The sequence below is a fragment of the Callospermophilus lateralis genome, chromosome 6 (genome assembly GCF_048772815.1).
Source record: "Callospermophilus lateralis isolate mCalLat2 chromosome 6, mCalLat2.hap1, whole genome shotgun sequence".
NCBI classification, from domain to species: Eukaryota; Metazoa; Chordata; class Mammalia; order Rodentia; family Sciuridae; genus Callospermophilus; species Callospermophilus lateralis.
In genome coordinates this window covers 94,042,490-94,066,063 of record NC_135310.1, presented here as the reverse complement: position 1 = coordinate 94,066,063, position 23,574 = coordinate 94,042,490, and the positions used below count along the sequence as shown (strand labels likewise).

The 23,574-nt window shown below is 32.6% G+C and overlaps 1 pseudogene; it reads right to left on the bottom strand.

Annotated features, from left to right (window-relative positions):
- Window positions 1-10,305: 10,305 nt before the first annotated feature.
- On the bottom strand, window positions 10,306-11,877 carry LOC143402513 (heterogeneous nuclear ribonucleoprotein K-like; annotated as a pseudogene).
- Window positions 11,878-23,574: the final 11,697 nt, after the last annotated feature.

Here is a 23,574-nt window from a genome sequence, read left to right as displayed (position 1 = left end):
ACATGTCCAAACAATAACATCTGGCCCCTGATTCCCAAAATCTCATGTTCATTTTTTCATAATGCAAAACACATTTATTTCATTCCTAAGAATTCATAGTATTAACGTTTTTTGCATTGTCCAAAATTTCAAGTCCAAATCTGTTCATGAGCCTTTCATGGGCTGTGAGCTATACACATTTGAGTGTATGAGAGGACTGATCTAGCCTTATGCTCTTTTTGGGCTGTTCCATGCATGTGTGCCTTTTCTCTCGCCCTGCCTGTGATCCCATACAGTACCTGAGATGGGCATGACTTGCCAAATGTCAGTCAATCTGCTTACCACAAGACATCAGCAAGCAAGACTCCACCCTCCGAAACCCAATTCCTTGCCTTGTTGTGTGGAGCTTTCTATCAAATATCTTTCCCCTAAATAAATAGAGGGTTTGGGGGTGTGCTCTCTCTCTCTCTCTTGCCTCTTGTCTCCCTTGCTCCAATTGCCTTCCAGCATTAGAAGTGACACCAAATTTCTCAGAGCTGTGAATGCTGTGCTGCATTGAAATTTTCTTCACCAGATAAATAAGCCCATCACCTTTAAATTCAGCCTCACTAATGTTCTTAGGACATGGGCAAGATATAGACAACTTCTTTGCAAGAACATAACACAGATGTCTCTATTCTAATTTACAATAGCCTCCTATTCTGAAACCTCATGAGCCCTGTTTTTACTGTCTACACTCCTACAGTCATTCTGGTCTTCTCAGGCCCCACAAGAATTGTCCATTAAACTCTGCTTCCAGCATTTCAATTTTTTCAGCTTTCATCTCTAAACTCTTAAAAATTCCTCCCACAAACTCCAAGAAATCTCCAAAAGCTTCTGAACCTAATGGTAAGATAAGCCACTGTGAAAACCCTTTCTTGTCCATACCAATTTCTCCTTTAGTTAGCTTTTTGTCACTGTGACCAAAATATCTGAGGGGGAAAAAATGTAAAGGAGGAGAACTTTATTTTTAGTTAACAGTTTCAGAGGTCTCAGTCTATAGATGCCTGACTCCATTGCTGTGGGCATGAAGTTAGGCAGTACATCAAGATGAATTGGGATGGAAGAGGAAAATAACTCAAGGCATCACAACAAAGAAACAGAAAGAGTTTTCCTTACCAGTGACCTACCTCTTCCAACCAAATCAGACCTGCTTATGCTCATCACCCAGTTAATCCATATCAATAGATTAAGCCATTGATTATTTTATACCTTTCACAACCTAATCATTTTGCCTCTATATTCTTGTACTATGTCACATATATGAGCTTTTGGGGGACACTACATATCTAAACCATAACAGTTATTTAGGTGACAAAAGTATTGATTTTTCAGAGTGTTTTTCACTCTCATAAGAAAATCAGCTGATACCCATTTCTTCTCTTTCTCCACAGTGCTCTGTACTGAATAAGACAATTGCCTGCAAAATAATATATGCACAATTAATATTTGTTTTGAATGCATTTATGAGTAAATAAATGACTAAAATGAGAAACAATATTGGTTTTGTATGTTGTGATTTTATTTGCTAAATTGCTTTAGACTATTTTCCAAATCACCAAATGTGCTTCAAATGTATGTTTTGGTTAATTTATCACTTTTTGCTTTATCATATACATCCCAATTTGGTTACCATTGTCTTTTGAGTGGTTCTTTTATGTCTCCAAATATATTTTAGCAATAACAAAAATACTATTGCAATGTCCCTGATCATAATTTTGGCATAGCAACACATAGGTATTAAGGCCATCAAGTTTAAGTTAATATTTTTGAATTAAAGTTGTAATTCTGAAATTTATCTAACCTAATAAATATTTAAAAAGTTGCATTTTTATGTCTCTTTTATTATTAACTATACTGAAAATAATAGGTTCATAGATTAATAAAATTACATATAAAATTAAATATCAGAATACCTAGCATATAATGAATATTAAATATTTTATTTCTCATTTTTTACAATTTATTTACATAACTTAAAGAAGAAAATTTACTGGCTCAAAGAGAACAAATATTTAAGGTTATTGATGTGTTAATAAAAGATGCTGCACAATGCTTTACACTTTTTCTTGTGTTAGTGGTACTTGCAGTGGAGGTTTCTGATGTTTAGTTCTAGTCCATTTTGGTATCTGGTATTGTCTTGACCTTTTGGCTGTTAAGCAGGGCCATGCAATTAGTTCCAGCTAGTTCGTTCTGGTACAGGAGACTTGTATTACTTCCAGGCCATAGCATTTAATTGCCTGTGATTGTCTCTTCATCTCTCTCCTCGTTTTTCTAACAAGATAAACCATGAACTATTGTATTGAGATGTCAAAGATTGTGTAGCATAACTGAGAGGAAAAATAGGTCCCTTCCTTTCCTGGATTAGATATGGTCAGGAAGTAAACTGAAATCCTGATTCTGTTGCTGCTTGTTAATTCAGCATAACTTGGTCCCCCAAGGTTTCTACAGATATTTTGTTGCACTATTGTAATTTCCAGGTACTGCAAAGAGATAGAAGAGAGAAACAAATGACCAATAGGTTCTAATCCTGTCTAATTTACACTAAAATATTTTGTGAATTGGTATTTGCAGATAAATTTGGATATTTTCAGAGATATTAAATAAATGTAAGATCTTAATATATTCCATTTATATTTATTGCAATAAAAGTGCAGCAATAAACATATGTAATACAAACATATACATAATATATACTTTTACTTAAACATTTCCATTTTTGATTTTGTCTTTTTAAATTACATCCATATTTCACATCAATTTTAAGAATTTAATTGCATACAAGTCATTTGTATCCCACTTAAGTTGAAACTTCTTTAAAATTTATCATTTGGCTTTTAATTTTGTGGCAGTCAATTAATATAAAGATTTCTTTAACACTTAAAAGATTTTTGTTTTTGTTTTATGTTTCACAAGTCATTGTTTCACAGGGAAAAACCACAAACTGCAAAATTGTAATGTTTTAAAGCTCCTAGAGACTTGAAAATCAGAAACATATTTATTCATATTTTAGTCTGACTGAAAGACCCAACCAGAATAATTGTAAAAGTGGAAAGGTTAATTTGAGGACTCACAGTTTCAGAGGTCTTAGTCCACAGAAGGCCGGCTTCATTCCTCAGGTTTTGAGGTAAGGCAAAATATTATGGTGGAAGGGTGTAGCAAAGGAAAGCAGCTCACATGGTGATCAAGAATCAGAGAGAGAGAGACTCAACTTGCCAGATACAAATATGCACCCAAAGCCACACTCCAATTCTTATCTCCTCTAGCCACTCTACCACTTCAGTTACCTCTGAGTTAATCCCTATCCTGAGATTAAATCACTGATTGGGTTAAGATTCTTGCAACCCATTCATTTCCCCTCTAAACCTTCTTTCATTGTCTCACACATGAGCTTTTGGGGCACACCTCACAGCCAAACCTTAACAATTCATAATTTCTAAAGAATTACCATGATTTTAATTACAAGCTACTTTTGTATTCATTTGGATGAAGCTATTCTGTGGCAACAACAACAACAACAAAATTCTTGAAATATCAGTGCCTTTATAAATAAAATTCTGCCTTTACTGAAGTACCTAATAGCACGTGAATGAATAAAGGCAATGTGGTAGATATACAAAAAGAATTTCTGTTTAGCCATAAGATAACAATATTCTGCCACTTGTAAAAACATATAGAAACCCAGATGACATTATTTAACTGAAAAAAAGACAAACAGAAACAAATAAACAAACAAACAAACAAACTACGTGATTTACTTATATTTGCGATCTATAAAAGTTGATTCTGCAGATATAGAGAGTAAATTGTGGTACTAGATCCTGGAGAGGTATCAGGGAGGAGTTATGGAGATGTTGGAAAAATGTTAAAATTTTTCATTTAGATATGATATATAAGTTTAAGATATCATTTGTACAAGATGATGACTATAGTAAATAATAGCATATCTCATTTTTCAAAAATCTAAGACTATAGAATTTGTGTTCTCATCGCAAAATGATAAATATGTGAGTTGAGAGAAGTTAACTAGCTCAATTTAGCCATTCCAGAATGTATAGACATTTTAAAACATTATGTGAATGATAAAAATATTCAATTTTGGCTGGCTGCAGTGTCACATTCCTGTAAACCAGCAGCTTGGAAGGTTGAGGCAGGAGGATTGGAGGTTCAAAAACCTTAGCAAATTGGCAAGATCCTGTCTCAAAATTAAAAGTTAAAGAAAGGATGGGGATGTGGCTCAGTGTTTAAGCACCCCTGGGATCATTTCCTGATACCAAAACAAGCAAGCAAGCAAACAACCAAACAGACAAAAATTTTAAAAAATGTTAACTTTATCTTCGCATCTAAAATTTAGAAATAAAGATTAAAATGTTGTACTTTTCATTTTTTGTATGTTTTACTTTGTATTCCAAGTGTTATAATTTAGATACAAGGTGTTCTCTAAGAACTCATGTATAAGATAATGCAGGAAATTTTAGAGGTAAAATGAATGAGTTATGAGAGTCTTAACCTAAGCAATGCATTAATCCCTTAACAAGGATAACTGTAGGCAGGTAGGGTGTGGCTGGAGGAGCTAGGTTACTGGTGAGAGCTCTCTGCTTCCTGGTGTGATGTCCTGAGCCACTTTCCACTGCCATACCCTACCAACATGTTTTGCCCCATCTCTAGCCAGGGGTAATAGAGTCAGCTAGCTCTCTATGTTCTGAGTCCTCTAAAATCATGAGCACCAGAATAAATTTTTTTTTTCCCCCTCCTCTAATTGTTCTTGTTAGGTCTTTTGGTCAGAGCAGAGAAAAAGCTGACTAAAATACAAAGTTTAGCTAGGTCTTTCACATCTGTGCACAGAAGATAAGAGGGCTGGAGGGTTGTACATCAGCTCTGAAATGCTTCAGCCTTAAAGAGACATATATGTCTTGTAAAAGATGCTAAAAATACAGGTACAGTGTGGTAAGTGACTGTGTTACTATATTTTTGATAGTAAAATAATGCATGTTACTTTATAAATATCAGAAGAAATAAGTAAAACTTAAAAAAATTAAACTTTAATACCAAATTTTTTACAAGTAATAAAGTTTAAATCAGTTTTACCAGAATACTCTTCATTATAAGTAATAGCAACTATTTGCTTAAGCCTATAATATACATATATCTATAATATATCTACGAGTTATGTAATGTTAGACTTAGATATTATGTTAATTTCAAAACACAGAAAAACATAGAAGTATAGAAGTATTAAGAGATAAATGAAAGAAGTTTTAATGTCTTTCTTCATTACCATTAAAGCATAGAGAGATATTCTAAGGACTGTTATTTTTATGAATATCAAATGTGAAAAGGCAGAAGGTTGGGGATAGTTTCTATTCACAGGGAAAGAATTGATACTGATCAATAAAAGGCAATATTGCTTGCTGTGTCACATGCCCAATTAAAAAAGGTATTAAACTCATTTCTTATATTTACAACTCTATGACTAGAGGTAAAAGTAATTTTTTAATTCTATTTTTTAGTTGTAGTTATACACAATACCTTTATTTTATTTATTTATTCATTTATTTATTTATTTATTTATTTATTTATTTATTTTTATGTGGTGCTGAGGATTGAACACAGGGCCTCCCATGTGCTAGGCGAGCACTCTACTGCTGAGCCACAACCCCACCCCCAGGTAGAAGTAATTTTTAAAAATGAGTCAAACAGTCACTACATTTTGGGTCCATAAGTATAATTCAGAAACCTGAATGTAAACCAAAATCGTGGTGGAATAGCTATAATAGTGCTAGAGATTCAGGACAGACTCATCTTGTTTCTGGAATGAAAACAATGTTACAGCATTTCTACTTTTCTATATTCTTTCAAGTGTTAGATAAGGCTCTCAGTGTATAAGAATGAAGACTGTAATTCCAAAAGACCCACCTTCAAGCTTCAAGAAACTTTACATCCATTCACTTCTACATTCAGTTGCTTCCAGAAAATAGAAACAGGTTTCTTTTTCATTTTCCACTTATCTCCAAAGGATTCACAACTTGAGATTCTAACCCAGAACCATATATATCAGTCATCATTCTGTTAGTCTTAACAAATACCTGAAATAAATAAACTGAAAAAGAGAAAATGTTTATTTTGGCTCCGAGTTTTGAAGGTTTCAGTACATGACCAATTGGTCTTGTTGCTTTGGGTCTGTGGAGAGCTAACCCATTGTGGCAGGAAGCATGTACTGAAGCAAACTATTCAAACGATTACTTACTGCCATCATATTCAATGCTATATTCAACATGTACCAGACTCTTTAACCACATCTTCTTCTAAACACCATGTTAGGGTCAGAGAGAAATAAAAAGATGGAATTCCCACTATCCCCTTCAAATCATGCCTCCAGTGATCTTAAACCTTCTTCTAGGTCTCCTTCTTAACAGTTCACCACCTCCTGATAGCACCAACCTGAGAACTAAGCCCTTAACATACACAGTCCTTTGGGAACAGTTAAGATCCAAACTACAGCAGCAATGACCATTCTGTAAAAAAAGTATATAAAGTTGTTAAAAAAAAAAAAAAAAAAAAAACATGGCAGGCTTTGCTAAGTTAAGAAGTATCAAAGAAACACCATGTTAGGGTCAGTGGAAAACTGTGTTGAACAATAATATGTTCACAAAGTCTGCTTAGCAGATTTTAAAATTTTTTTCTGATTCCCTTTGCATAGTTGCTTCTGTGAATGTTTTATGTAGAAGAGTATGGAGGGCCCAAGAAGTCTGTCAAGGAAAACTGCCCTACCTGCTCAGGTTTACAAACATTTCTCTTTTGAAGGTCTAAATTTTTTTATTCCACTTTAGCCTAATTGCTTTCCTCTCTTTTGATTCATAAAAAGTCCATAGTTAATAATTACATTATTACATTATTATTTTTTTGAAATATATGCACTTATTCTTCTAAAACTACATTTTGAAAATAGACACCTCATTTCTAAATAAGGATAAATAAGTAAATAGTTTATGTCTCTCTGCATAAATTTTTATGATTCCATTATATAGAAAAGAATAAATTTGAGATAGATTACATGATTACATTTTGAAATTCAAAAATTAACTTTAATACTCATCTCAATAGGAGGGCTACTAACTTTCTCAGTCCTAATTCATGGTTGCTTATAATTTCAAGTTGACTTTCCATTATAAAAAAAAATGCTGCTGTGAATACTTATTACCCCAAAGAAACTGAACACCACAAAATGGAAAATATGTAAATAGGTAACATTAAAGAAGCCAAACAAAGTACTCAAAGATTTCAGTGCCCATACACACTATAAGAAAAATATTCAAATTAATTTTCTCCCCAGGAACCTAATAAAATATACTATTTAAAACATAAAATGATGGTGAAAAGAATGCACTCCCTGTTTATGGTCAAAACTGTCATTATGGAAAATGTAATAAGCCTTCAAGAATATATTAAGGGGAATGTAAATGCATCACTGTTTACAGAGTGACGTAATTAACCTGTTCAACAAGTAGACCATACATAAATTTTATGGCTTCCCTTTTATAAGAATCCATTTGTATGCACTCCCTATTAAGTTTATCAGAGAAAAAATTCTATCATAAAACATTCTCAAATTATCTATGAAGTTTATATAGATATTTTGAAAAGCATTGTTTATAAACCAACCATAGTATATAAATGAGTTCTATTGCTTGATTTTTATTTTTTTGGATTGGCTCCATGCAGACCATAAAATACCAAAGAGATCTTATTCCTTTTAATAAATTATCTGAATTCCACATCAATGACTTAGAATTCAATTCAACATCTGCTTTCTTAAAGTCAAACACAGGATATTATTGAAAACATCTTAACATACTCCATTAAAAAATAGATTATGCTTTTTGATCCTTTGCCACTATATCAGCTCAGCTGTAACTTGCTTGTAGGAAAAAAAAAACTCAGAGAATATGTACCCTTATGAATATCATAAAAACCTTTTTAAAGGTCACAGAAAGTAGTTAAATTAAGTGATGACCACAAAAGTTAATTCTCCCTGCCAATCATACTGTATTCTTCCAGTCCATTATTTTCTAACTCTTCTTAAACATGACTTCATGTACTTTTGCCTCTCTGACCAAATGCCTAATAATTCCACTCCAGCATTCACTCCCAGTGCATTCTTACTACTCCCTAAGGACCTGAAGCAATAAGAAGAGAACTTATATGAATTACTGCCATCACATTCTATACTATATTCAACATGTACCAGACTCTTTAACCACATCTTCTTCCTGCTGTTCTGTTTCTCTAAGGAAACTGCACTAAATCTTATCCTGTTAACAACTTGAAAAGTCATCATTCCAGCAATTTTGTCAACTCCTAGGAACATCAACAACTTTTTTCTCTTTTCTGGATAATTTCTATGAGCATATAAATATTTTGTAATGTTGTACACAAAGATCTCAATTGTTCCTTTTGATACTGGCCAATTTTTCTCCTCCCCAGTTTCTAGCAACACTTCTCCCATGAGTATGGAGGGAGTATAATTTGTGTCCTATTAATGAGTACCATGTTTTTAAACACCAATCAGACTTGTGCCTCCTCTATGGTGTAAAGTGTTCCAAAATTATGATATCCATAATCCAATGGTCAAATCTGGAGTATTTAAAGTATTTATGGTGCTTTATTTTTCTTTACTGATTTACTTAACAGAAAAAGTTTTCACTGCTGTTGATAATATTTTATTCTTTAGAGTTACAGAGTAGCATTTTCTTCTAAATTTCCTCTTGCCTTTCTGTTTCTGAATCAATCAACAATTAAGCAATTTCCTCCTTTGTATCATATCTCATGATAATTTGATTCAATTACTTTCTTTATAAAATATTTCTAATGCTGATTATTATTAAGATAAAAGTTGAATAAATTATGATCAACTTGCACTTTAGAATACAAACTTATGAAAAAAAGATGATAAACGACATAGTTATTATATTGAATTTTAAAACAACATGTATTCATGCTCAGCTATTTAGATTAAATAAAATAGATCAAAATTTTTCCCATGTTATAAAATATTATTTAATAAAATCTTCTGTTATGATTCAGTCTTATGCACTCAATATAATCTACAAGCTGTAATGTAACAGTGAAGAATGTCAACCTTTGTTTCATTCTGTGTGATTTTATCTTAGTTACCTTCCAAATGCTTTCCAGTTCTAAAAATTGTGTTTAACATATCTTTCCCAAACTCTATTATTAACATCTTGGTGATAAATGTATTTCTTTGAGATGGAAAATACTTAGAATTTCTAGTTTACAAATTGGCATGGTGCAAGATTTTTTTATGTGTATTTACTTACATAGCATTACAATTTATTTACATAATTAATATTACCTTAAGAAAAAGATGAATTCTCCCTGGTAAAATTTCCCTGGTAGAATGTGTAGCCTGACTTTTTTCTTTATTGCTATTAGCGTGGTGTATCTTTCTACTTGGCTTTACCTTTTGAACTTATAAAAATATAGTTTTATCACAAAAATTGGTTTCTTGTAAAAAACATAAGGTGCAGTTTATTTTTTTAATTTACTCTAACAACTATGTTTTAAGGTTTGTATAATATGTAACTATATATAATATGTTATAATACATATAATAATACATTCTTTATATGCAATATTTATATATTATACATATGATACTATATTATGTATGTGTATTATATATATATATATATATATATATATATATATATATATTTTTTTTTTTTTTTTTTAAGGTTTATATACCATTCACAGAAAATGTGATTACTGATAGCTAGATTGAAAACTTCCATATTATTAGATGTGTTTATTTGCTCTGTCATTCTTTTTCTATCCTTTCATATTTTGTCTTCTTTGATTTAATTATTATTATTATTTTTTAGGTTCACTAAGTTTATTTTGAAAATCATAAAACTTTTCTTACAAAAGAGCATTACATTCTGCACACTGCTCCAAACAGATGCCAGGGACATGTGGACTATTGTTACTTTCCTCCCTGTCCCATCCCCAAAAATGTTTACAGTGACCACAAAGCAAGGTGCTCACAATACTTACATGGGGGGATTTTTTAAACCACCAACAATGAACAAAAAATAAAATTCACTCACTCTGTGGATGTTTCAAAATTTCAATATTAGTTTTTGCATGTCCTCCCCCCTCCCCATCCCTGTTTGTAAGGAACTAAAACATTACATTTGGTGAATACATCTAGTGTTCTGCACTACACCTCAAATGCAGAACACCTATGAAGCAGAGAAATGTTGGCTTTTTAAACAGAAGCAGATTAAAAAAAAAAAAAAAGATGCAGAACTCCTTCAGTTCTTCACTAGTCTTAGAAAAACTTTCCAGAATACTGCTTCACACTATAAAAAAGAAAAAATATCTTGCATTAGAATTCTTCAACATCTGCATACTGCTTCACACTGTTCTGCGGCAAATATTGTGCATTCTGTATCTGGTCCTGTATTCCTGTAATGGCAATGATCCGATCTTTGGATCCTTCTAAAGGCCCATCAATTTTGATTGAGGCTCCGGACTCATGACTGATTTGCTTAATCCACTGTCCACCTTTGTCAATAATAAATCCAGCCAAATCTTTGGGAATAGTTACTTGTGTTGTAATAATAAGTACTAAGATCACCATATAAGCCACGACCGCTGCATAGGAATAATCATATCCAGAGCCACCCTGTGGTTCATAAACCATCTGCCATTCTGATGGGCTCCATGTATCTATTGCAGAGTCCCAAGTTTCATCAGCGCTGAAACCAACCATGCCATCATAAGGATCTCCAGGTCTTCCTCTTCTGTCATAGGCCATTAAATCTCCTCCTCTAGGTGGTATGGTGGAGGAAGAAGAAGATTCTGAGCTGTGCTCCCACCCCGGCCACCTGGACCAGGAGGAAAGGGTGGGAGTCCTCCTCGAGGGCTCATATCATCATAGTCTCTTCTAGAGGGAGGCATGGGACGCCCACCCCTACCAGGTGGCATTCTGTCGAAACCACCCCTTCCTCACATGGGAAATCCCACTGGACGGACACGGTGGTCATCAAACATCATTGTAAAACCACCATAATCGTATGTTTCATCATAAAAATTAGGATCATAAGGCTGTGCATGTCCTTTGATGGGAGACTCAGATATAAGATCAAGGATGATCTTTATGCACTCTACCACCCTATCAAGCTTTCCTCCAATAAGAATCAGCAACCAATTAAAAAAAATAAAATTAAAATTAATTAATTAATTAATTAATTTTTAAAAAAAGAATGACTCTGTCAGTGGAATGAGGGCAGAATTCCTGGAAAAGCTTGATTGTTGTCTGGGTGTTCTCTTGAAGTTCTTTGATTTTAGCACCTTTGACCCCTATAATCCCTCCTACCAGACGCTGATGAATCAACAGTCTCAACTCCAAAGTCTCCTCCCTTATAGTAATGGTAATGTAAGCATTGCACAGCATCGGATTCCAGCTGGAGTTGGCTGGTTGCAGTGGGTGATGGCAACTGCAGGCCCTCTTCCAAGGTAGGGATGATTTTCGTCAGAATTTCTCCAATTGTTTCAATATCAGCACTGATACTCAATATGAGCTCAGGGCCACTGCTGTCTGGGACTGAAACACTGGCATTATAGTCTGTCTGGATAGCCTTAATATTCTTGCCTCCTTTCCCAATCACTGACCCAGAATTCTTGCTCTGAAACAGAATTCGTAATTCAACCATCTCATCTATTTCTAGATCTTATAAACGCTTGCTCCTCTACCATATCTTCTGCTGGGCGCTTACCAAATTCACCACTGGTTTCGGTGTCGGGGAAGGTTTCCTCTGGCTGTTCAGTTTCCATTTTCTTGTATTAAATGGACATACCAATCCTGCCAATCTGCCGTCCCCTCACAGCTGCGCTGCCTCAGAGGGTCACAGCTAGACAGAACAAGCGCAGACCTCCTCGCTTTTAATTATTTTTATGATCCATTTTTTTTAATTACATCTTCAGCATATCCATCTTATATCTGTATACATTTTAAACTTTTTTTTTTAGTTTTTGTCCCCAAATTTTCCAATATGCATTTACATTTAATCTAAATTCATCTTCATCTTAAAATAATAGCAATAAGGCTTTTCACATACACTACCATTGTCTTGTACAGGTGTATTTCAGTTCCTCCTTCCAGGCACTTAGGAAACTGCTGTCAGCAATCTTACTTATGTCATGTGATATAATAACCCAATACATTTGTTATTACTAGTAATTTACAAACAGTTGTGTGTTAGATTGAATATGAATAATAAATTAAATATTATTTTACTTCTCCATTTTTTCCCTTTTTATTGTAGATCTAAATGTCTTCTCTAGATCATTTTTCTTCTCCCTGAAAAACTTATTTCTACTCTTTTAGGGCATGAGAAAGTTTTGCTTGTTGTTGTCATTGTTGTTAAAGTCAAATTTCTAGTTTTATGGCTCTAGTGAATCTCTTCTAGTTAAAAAAAAAATAGATCTTGCATTGGAATCTAGATTTGTTTGTCTTTCACATTTTATTGAGGCATTCTTTGTTCTTTAATTTAAATTTACTGAGGCAATCAGAGGCGATTAATTTTAGTTTATTCATGTTTTATTAATCATTATGATGGAAGTGACTACTTTTAAATTCTTTTCATTGGATCTGAAAGTAGAAGTCACAATAGTATTTTAAATATTTCCTCTAACAATCTATTACTTTTTAAGAGGAGATTTTGCTTATAAGAAGTATATTTCCCACTGAAATTATAATGTTCAGATAACTATCTTTGGACATTTACTTATTTTATTGAAAAATGAAAAACTTAACTGTTGGTAGCTTCCCATATTACTAAGTCTTCATTGTATGTTTCTTACTTACTTGTGGAGAATCTCCTATATTTATATTTATTCATGCTCTGATGAGTCTTAGCACATTTCTAGTTTATTCAAATTGTAGGTTAGTGAAATAATGAATTTTAAAGTGCTTGCGTTCTGAAAAAAATCTATGTGGCAATAGATTAGAAGCATAAAATAGAGTGAGTAGAATTGTGTCATGTTCCACTGGGAGATATATCTTTCCCTTCAGCAGCATATTAGAAATGCATGTTTTAGAAATGGAGGCAAACTACACTGTACTTTCCTCCCACAAGACACATTTTTCAGCCTTGAGCAGAATTTTATTCTGGGTAGATATTTTTGTGTGTGTGTTGGAAAAGCTCAAGAGTTTAATCTATTTAGTATTATTCTTTGTACTAGGAGAAACGGGCACGTTAAATTTAAATGGCATTGAAAAAAATAAACCACTAACTTTCCAAAAATGTTTTAATTGGTTAAGAGATGTCATATTTCTCTGTGTAGTGCCAATTTTTTAATTAAAATTTCAAAATAAGTTCAATGCATAACTAGATTATCTATAAAATCTGAAGGTTAAATACTAAATATGAAGTGTATTGCCAGATTGAAATTTTCAAAATAAATAAATGCATTTTTCATTTTCAATTATAAAATATAAGTATTATATCTTTTTTCACTTTTGAAATATTAAGTGATCTTTTAGTTAGCAATATTAATGCACACTTTCTTTTCTGAATCAGGCAAGACAATATATGTGAAGAAGTGTCTGAAAAAAATTCTCATTGATGAATTATGTGAATTTGTACAAAAAAATGTTTTACCATGTGTTTTGCTCATTTTAGACCCTTGGCAAGAAGAAAAATAGTTAGACATATTAAATTATATTAACTAATTTATTTATAATTTAATGCATTTAAGATGTTATATTTATTTGGATGAACTGCATTCTTCATTTATTTTCTATGTATTAAAACTTGCTTAGAGTACTTAAAAATGCAACTTATTTAGGCAGGAATAATGATCTTGAATTATCAATACTAGACACTAGTCTTAAGCTTTTCCTTAATATTATGAAGAAATCTCAAATACAGAGCTACTGTGAAACCACCATAACACTCCAGATACTAAGAAGAGAGAAGCTATACATCAGGAGAGAATTGCCAACCAGTAGCTCCCATGGAAGTCATTACGACACCCCAAATTGGTGCACACATTTATCTCCAAAGAACTCAATCAGAAAATACATAAGTAACTCAAATGAACTTCCTCATCATAATATTAATATTTGTGTCCCTGGGACTGAAGCACTACATGAAGCTTGGAAGGGTTTAAACAATTTAGTGTTGAAATAAGATGTCCTTGAGGTGTACTATTCCCCAAAGTAAAAAGAATGCTTTGGAATTCAGGACTCCAAAAATACCACGATAAAAATAAATGTGATTATTGAAATGATGAAACTTTAAATTATTCTAAATGGTTATTTTAGAAATACAGGAGAATTTCTTTCCTCATTAAAATTTACCACTGCAGGAAAATTATTCTTTTAAATAATATTTGATAATTATTATTATTTATTTTGGTGGTGCTGGGGATTGAACACATGGCCTTGTGCATGTGAGGCAAGCACTCTACCAACTGAGCTATATCCCCATCCCTTGACTATCATATTTATTTAGTTAATTTTATGTGTATATTTCTATTCTTATTATTGCAAAAATAAACTAGTAAATTTCAGTACATTTCTGAAAAAAAAATACTCAAAAGTGAAGCTATTGTTATATCTCTTAGAAAAGATAGTATCAAATCTATAGTGGAATTAATTATTTGAGAGGATTACAAGGGAACAATTACTGATGCAAGAATTTTGATTCTTAAATTATAATGATAATTTTCCTTTTATAAATTTAGGTTGCCAGATAAGAAGTAAGCTTGAAACCAGATGTCTCAAAATTTTTTGACAAATTTTATCAGTGGTATTATGGAATAATTAGAACTATGGTTCATATTGCTCCCAAGCAGAATAAAAATCTATTTTAAAATTCAAGGGCCTAAAAGAAGGATTATTTCATTAAAAATTATTGAATCTACACATTTTACCTTTCTGAGCATAAAACATATCACTTTCTTTTCTAGTATAGTTTCTTATGAATCATACCTAGTTATCATGTAACAGATTAAATCTAAATGAGTGACACTAATCTGGGTATATATGATCACCACTCATTTTTTTTCTTGGAAATGCTTATTATGAAGGTGGAAAAAAAATTGTGAATTATAAACCCAATAGATATTGTACAAGATGGTATTAGAGATGGTGATTTGCTAGACTAGTGTTTTTTTAATTGTGAAAACATTTTCAGAAGTAGTCACACTCCTTTTAATGTTTGGCTGATAATTGCAGAAGTCTTGTATGAGAAATATGGGATGTAAAACAAAATGGGGCAAAAGAAGATTTTGAAGAAAATTGTTCTTTTTAAATATCCAAAGTGCTGATATTTATTAATGAGATGAAGAACATTTTGGGAGTGAAAACCCAGAATAAAATTTGGGTCATGCTGCTTTAAATCTTTCTCTATGACAGGAAGATTTTTTTTTCCCCTCTGAGGCTGAGTTCAACAGTTGGGCATTGAGTAGGACACAGGTCTGGCAATACCAGAGGGGAGCAGGATGAGAGAGCTGTGTCTCAATACATCTAGGTAGGTGAGATGAAAAGCAACATAAAAGTGTAACAAAATCGTAAATAACTCACCAAGGTATGCAAACATCCTATTTTAAAACTTTTTATTAGATATGTGTAGTAGAACATAGATGTCTGGAGATAAAGTGTATAGCTTAGAAAATTGTGAAAACCAGGGAAAAAGAAACCAAGCGGTAGTTTGGGAACTGCAGGGAGGTTTTTAGAGTGAAAGAATAAACCTATATTAACAAAGAGAGATGTATTCTAAAAAGAAGTGGGAGTTAACCACTGTGCAATCATCAGGCAATCATAGGTTACAGAATTGTAGGTAAATGTTATTTTGTGAACATTTTTTTTTTGCTTCATTAAAATTTAAATTCTTGAATGGCAAGGACAGTCATTTTTTCTTCACTTGTAGTTGAATAGAACACTTTTATTTATTTTTATGTGCTGCTGATGATGGAACCCAGGGCCTCACACATGCTAGGCAAAGGTTCTATCTCTGAGCCAAAACTCCAGCCCAAGGACAGTCTTTTTATGACAGTGTTATTAAATGCAAATTGTATAGTGTTTTCTAAAGAACAATTAATAAATATTTTGGAAAAAAGAGAAGCTCTTTTTTTTTAAAAACTGCTTGATTTACTAACTTAATCATTTTAATTGACTTAAAATTTTAGGGGAATTTGAAGATGCCAAAATCAATTACTTGATTCAGTTTTCTTTATTTTAAATATTGTTACTCAATGATTATACTCTTTAATAAGGACAAATATGAAAACATATTCAATACAATGGATAGAATTATGGTAGCATTTAGAGCTGCTTGCAAATTTATATTCTCCTTCCAGGTACTGTCTTGGATTTGAGTCAAGCCATGTGACTTATACTGTTAAAGAATTTTAAGAGGTTTTTTTTTTTCATATCTAGGGCAGCATATTAAATTGATAATTCAATTTTTTTTTCTTTTCCTTCTACTACATCAGCAAGCACATTCCATTACAGCAACTGTGCAAACAGCCCAAGTCATACAGCAAGTTCAACAGAGATATTGAAGTCTCCTTAGAACTTGCAACAAAAATGAAAAAGAACAAAACAATACAGAATAAATGTATTAATGGTTTAAAGCTACAGAGTTTTTGGTCAAATATCCCAAATATGTACCATATGCACAGAAAGTATGTGGTAAGGAAGAAATGAAAAAATAGGATTAGAATGTTCTACTTTTTGCAATATACATTTCCAGAGAAGACAGAGAATTCAGGAAAAAGGCAAAACTGGTGAAAGATTTTTGAGGTCATTTAAATGCTACTTTGAAGAAGTATTTTTTATGGCCACAGCTTCACCTCTAAGAGAAACTCCCACCCCCCTCTGGGAAACTGGAAGAGTGTTCACCACATGGGTGACAAATGGAGCCACACTTCTGGCAGTGTGAGAGGGGAAAAGGAAGATGAAAGGACTGCATTACATAATATACATAGGTAAAGGAGATGAAAAGACATTTAAAATGTTGCAGTATCCTAAATAACTCAGCCAGCTATGCAAACACACTGAATTTGATGGGTACTTTCCAAGACAGTGATGAGAGGTGGCTTTATGGCCGCCTACACAGGACTGGATTCTGCCTCATCCCCTTCAATTCTTCAGCATTCTGTAACAAACACAAGGGTAGCAAAATCTCTGTAGGCAGTATGTGTGGGGGCAGGATTATCTGCCAACTCTATGTAAAGAGCATAAGAGTATGAGCAATTCAAAGCAATGTTCTTGCATTACTGAATCTGACTATGGTAACTTGAGATTCCTAACTGCTCTGTTTATTTATGAAGCAAATATATAATATAGTCGATTCCTACTTGCAGTTGTCCAAAACAAATTGAAACATTTCATCACAATGTCAAGGATAGTAATCCTGGTTGAAATTTTTATGCCTTTTAAAGTTTATAAAACCTTATTATAAATATTATCTAATTTTCACAATATCCTTCAAAGATGATAGTATTGCTTTGTTTAATTTAATAGGTAATAGACTAGATGTACATGTGTTTTCATTTAAAAGAAGAAAGTGAACAATGAACAGAAGTTTCTACAAATCAAAGTTTATTCAGTATTATAATGTAATATCTTCAACTAAAACTATGATGTATGTGAAAGCAGCTTCATAACAGGGAACTACTATGATCAACAAGAACCTAGTAGATGTGATGAAACGACTTAGTTCTCATATACAAGTCTGTATTAAAGGGGTTGCATACTTTACATTTAAAGGAATATAAATAGATTTGCATAGCTTGAAGGAGCCACAGTGAAAAAGAAAAACTCTTTTCAAGCTTCTTTTTCCCCTTGTACCTCACATTTACCTTTCTTAGTTCATAGGAAAATGTTGCTATTCCTGTTGCTTAGTTGGTTGGACCCAGGACCCAGAACACTTTGTATTGAAATCAGAACACATGAATGGAATTCTTTTGCCCTCTGCTTCTGAGGACAGAATTTGGGAAGGCATCTTTCCTTCTTTCAGTCTTCTTACTCAGTAACTCAGGATCTCAAGGGAAAGGAGATGCAGGGTTATTTTGGACATCAGTCATCAGCATTCACAAATGAAACCAAGGCCTTCCTTAAGCCTGACATCTAAACTTTGTTCTTTACACATTGAGGATGCTTATGCATTGAGCAGCTGTGTGCATGTTCAGTTGTTGAAATTGTACTGCATTCCTAATTCTGTTACTAGCTCATTTTAGTATAGTTGCCAGAGTTTGGAACCCCAAGGGAAAATGGGATAATGATAAAATATGAGCTTCAACTCTCTACCTTGAACTTTGCATATATTATTTTTATGTACTTATTTTTTTAACGGAAGAACTCCTAAGTCCTATTCATATAGTTAAACTAATATTATATTGAAATTTGACTGAAATAGGACAAAGAAGTGCTTTATGTTTCCCCAAGAATTTATTTCATTTAACTTATCCCTTTACTGATATTTAGGTAGCTTTATCCTAAATATCTTTCATAGGAAGTGATGAAATGTTTCCCACTTCAGTAAGATATAATTCTATTTGAATCACTAGTTTACCATAGAAGGAGTTGATTTCCAATATACTTTTCTAAAAGTAGATTTACTAAAAAGGCAAATAACTGGGCTAATTAAGATTCTTACACTAGAAACTGAATAAAATATTTAGCTGTTGGGGGTTTTTAGTCCCCGTCTCTTCCTGACCAGCGGGAGAAGCAGGAAAAGCACACCCCAACCAAGATGAGCCAAGAAAGGTAAAGATCGACTGGCCGCCCACACCCAGCCCTCCCTCCCGGGAGGACAATCAGACATGCCAGGGAGAACAGTCAAAGCAGGATCTCCTTTAATAAGGAAGTACACATATATTGCACAGGAGTCAATCAGAATAAAGGTCAGAGGGGTGGAGCAAGTTCATGTGTACACCCATCTCATAGTCTGTAAGGGAAGGCGCAAGCTGTCGAAGAGGGCAGAAGAGTCCTGGAGGTGGTCCGCCTCCTCTGTCACCACCCACAGCACTGCCTCCTGGCTCATTGCCAGGAGCCATCCCAGCCACATGTGCAGCCTCAAGACCAGGAAGCAGGCAGCCACGCCCTACGCCCTACATTTAGCAACAATGAAATCCCCCCAAATAAGGAATTTTCATAGTGAATTTATATAAAAAGAACATAAAGCACTAGTAGTATTCATATTCAAATCCCCTTGTTGTTTTTTTAAATATAAATTATGGTAAATTTTCATGGAAATTAAATATAAATATGATATGAATTAGATGAGCCATAAGGATACTAAAGATAATTTCTCTTATGCAGAAAAACAAAACGTTGTTTGGAGGAAAAATCTATATATTAAAATATATACTGGGGCTGAGGTTGTGGTTCAGTGGCAGAGCACTTACCTAGCATGTGTGAGGCACTGGGTTTGGTCCTCATCACCACATATAAATAAATTAAAAATAAAGGTACATCACCAACTAAAAATATTTTTAAAACAAGTGTAGTGATACTGAGATGTCTTCTAGCATTTTTCTCATAGATTATCTCAATAACCTAAATTATATTTGTTTAAATATGCAACCACCCTTATACAGATATTGGTAAAATATTTAAAAATGCTTATCTAACAATGGTATTAACAGTAACTTCTGGAAAGAGACAGCACATACAAAATCTAAAAATAAATTAAATTTGAAAAATTATGATGATTTTTAGATAAATCATGATTCAATTGCCTTTTGGAAATGTATATGATCTTTGAAGAATTTTTTTCATCATAAATATAATAATAAGCAAATTGCTAAAAAAATTTTAAAAATATAATATGTACTCTTCTACTGCTTTTAAAAATATGTGAATACTTTTACCCTAGTTCAACCAATTTATCCTTTTGCCTAGTGAGATATTAGAATCAGATATAAGAAATATAGATATTGGACATAATATTTAGCTAATGACATTCAAAGTTTTGCTGCAAAAATTCTAGGCTATATTCTTGGGTAATGCTGTCTAAAATATGCTGTCTTCCTATTTTAGTTTGGTGGGTTGTGCCATGAAGCTACATAATGGAAATATTTAAACAGGCAAAAGAAAAAGGAAATTCTTCTCCCCTTCTAAATTTATAGCAGAATGGAGGAGAAATATATGGAAGAAACAGTTTGGTTTTCTCTGTCTTCTCTGGGTTTCAGATTGAGGAGAAGGTGTTACCAAGCCTAAGGCAGCACAGAGTAACCTAGCCCCTGATTTAGGAATCATAGGTATAAAATGTTCTGTATCAAAATAGGGAAGTTCAAATATGATCGGAACAGGTGGAGGGTAAGAAGAAAAGAGGGAGAGACACAGGGGTGGGGGGGGAGAGAGGGGAAGAGAGAGAAAGAGGGAGAGAAATTGAGGGGGAGCAAGTATGTGGTATTCATGAGAGAGAGATCTTGAGAAATCAAGAATGAACTCCAAAGCTTTCTTTGTTCTTTCCTACTTTTGGGTGACATGGCCATACTCAATAGAGAAAAATTTGCTGCAGGTTCTACTATGATGAGATTTCTTACTAAGATTCAAGTTTAGAGGGGTATCACTGGATGAGGGAGTTGAATGAGAGACAGCAAGACCCAGGATCTGCATCCAATAAAGTCTGCAGGAAAACAGAAGGTGCATAGGAAAGCTGGTCAAAGCATTTTAGAATTTTTACCGAGTTTAATAATGAATAATCAATTTACCAGTTGGTAATGTTGGATCAGAGGCCACCAGGTTTCTACATGAAGGAACCATGAGCTTAATGATCCAAACATTTATTTGATCTGAATTTTTAAATTAATCACCCCTCATGCTTATTTAATCACATTTTTTTTGATTAATAACATTTTAGCTATTGACTTCCACTACTTTTTTTTTTCTCCTACAATTATCTTTTTTTACCCTTAACCCCTGGTATTTACCATTCTGTCCTGTTTTTCTATAATTTTCATTTCTTTAGATTCCACTTGTGTGGTTTTTGTCTGTGCCTGGATTGTTTCACATAATAATATATCTTCCGGATTCATACATTATTTTTGCAAATAAAAGAATTCATTTCATGGGAGTGCTGTGTTGTATTCCATTTCATATATATATATATATATATATATATATATATATATATATATACACACACACACACACACACACACACACACACACACACAGTTAGTTTTCTTTTATCTATTCATCTGCTTTGGAACAATTAAGTTTATTCCATATTGTGGCTGTGTGAATAGTGCTGTAGGGAACACAGAATTCTGTATTCAGGTACCTTTTGGGCATTCTGATTTCATTTCCTTTGCTGTGTAGCTAGTACTGAGATTCCTGAATTAGACCATTTTTATTTAGTTAGTTTTTTAGGAAATCTCACCTCTTTTAAAAACTAGAAAAAAATATGATTAGTTCTTCTAAGTTTTCCTTACTAATGGAAATGAACATTCTAAATTGAAAGTAACAGAAGGGGAGAACAATCTTTGAAACCAATGTTTAAAATGTTTGTCACCCTTAATATCTTATATCTTTCCCATCTATGTCTAGCCTTATACTTTAAAAAGTAAAGATGCAAGAAAAAAATTAGTGATGAACACTATATTCACAGCAGCCTTAAACCTGAATTGTCTTCATGCTCATTGCCTCTTTTTCCTGGTAATTCTACTTTTACAATCATTTCAAAGTTACATTTAGATGCTCTTTTTTTTTTTTGTAACCAGTGTTTCATTCTTTGTATTGCTTCCTTTTTCCTCTCTTATTATTAGGATAATTATATTATATTATATATCATAATGTTGTTTCTAAGTTTAAGGAGGTTGATTTGATACTAAGTTTAAGAAGTAAGTATCAACATCGATAGATTGGCAAAAAAGAAATAAAATGCCCAAACATAATAATTAATATTTGAATGAATGTCTACCTAGTTCCCGTACTTATCTCCATGAAGTTTTATGACACAGAAAATATGTACACATGTTTTATGAGTAGGCTTAATATTCCATCATATCCATGCATTTTTTTCAGGTAAATTTTGAAGATCTTATTCATAGAGATATTTTGTTCAAATTAAAGTTTTCAAAAAAAGAAAATTGAGAACCGCTCAGTAGAATCTCTGATATATAATTCTCTTTGGAAAAAAAAAAAAAGAATTTTAGCACAGCACTGATATGCTTGATTTAGTACAGAGCATTCTGTCAATAGCTAAAATGATAGTTTTGACAACTGAGGGAGGGTGAAGAGTGAGAAGAATTAGTTTTATGTCAGAAGTTGCTATTACTTTTTGTGCAATGGAATCAGAATACTTCCAAAGTCTGATTTTTCTGTAGATATGTTTGTATAATTCTTTAAAAATCTATAAGAATAATTCTTGTAAAATATATAAAGGAACACTAAATTAATAACCATACTCTGAGATATGTCATAATATAGAGGTAAACACCAAATACTATCAAATCTCTAAAGATTGCTTTGCCCATTATTCAAAAGAACAAGTTTAAATATTAAATGAAAATCAACCACTTGTTTTTCTAAGAGGTTTTCCCTATATATGATGAACTCATTCCTCTCTCTGCATATACCAGGTGTTTTCTAGGAGAAATTTTTCAGTTCCAATGACTTAAAACCATCCTGCCAGATGTTTTTTTACATGATTTACAGTTATAAACAATTGTATTGGTACTCTTTAAATTTAGAACTCTTCCATGTATTGCATAGTTTGGGTCATCAAGCTTCACACAAATTTTATTTTTTAAGGCAAATCACCCACCTCTTTGAAAATTTTTATTACCTGTTACCTGTTTATCTTAAAATAAAAATATGGCAACCTACACAAAATGAAATTTAAAAATGAGAATTATAAAAATAATTTTGAATTAAAATGGTATTTACATTAAAAATGTACATTGAGCTTCCATTATATTTAAATACATAAATCTTTAAGTTTCTTCAACAGAAAAAATTAAGTATGTATTTTGCAGTGAATATATGATTATAACCTAAATACTACTACGAAATATAAATTTTAATCTTAATTTTTTTATGGTGCTGGGGATCAAACCCAGAACCTTGTACAAGTGAGGCAAGCACTGTACAAACTGAGCAATAATTTTTATAAAATAATTTTAAGACTTATGAACTTGTCTTTTATTTCTCTAGCTCTTATATTCATTAGATTTATATCAATGCCAGTAAGAAAAACCTTTTGCCTTTAAGAAATTTAAAATTAAATCCCCTTAAGATTGTAAGCAGTAAAACAGTGAGATAAACCTTATCTATTTGTAAATCCTACATCTCCTACAATGGCAAAACAGATTATTAAATGAGATGTTTAGAATGCTTTTGAAGGAAACATTTCAAAATTGTAGATTGTAGTTATCTTACTCATTGAATTAAAACATGATATAATGTAAAGTCATCTTTAATTGGTTTATATTTTAACTTAAATTAAGTTGCAACTTTGTAATTAGAATTATGAAGTAGTAATAATATTCTAATTTGTCTTAAAAATA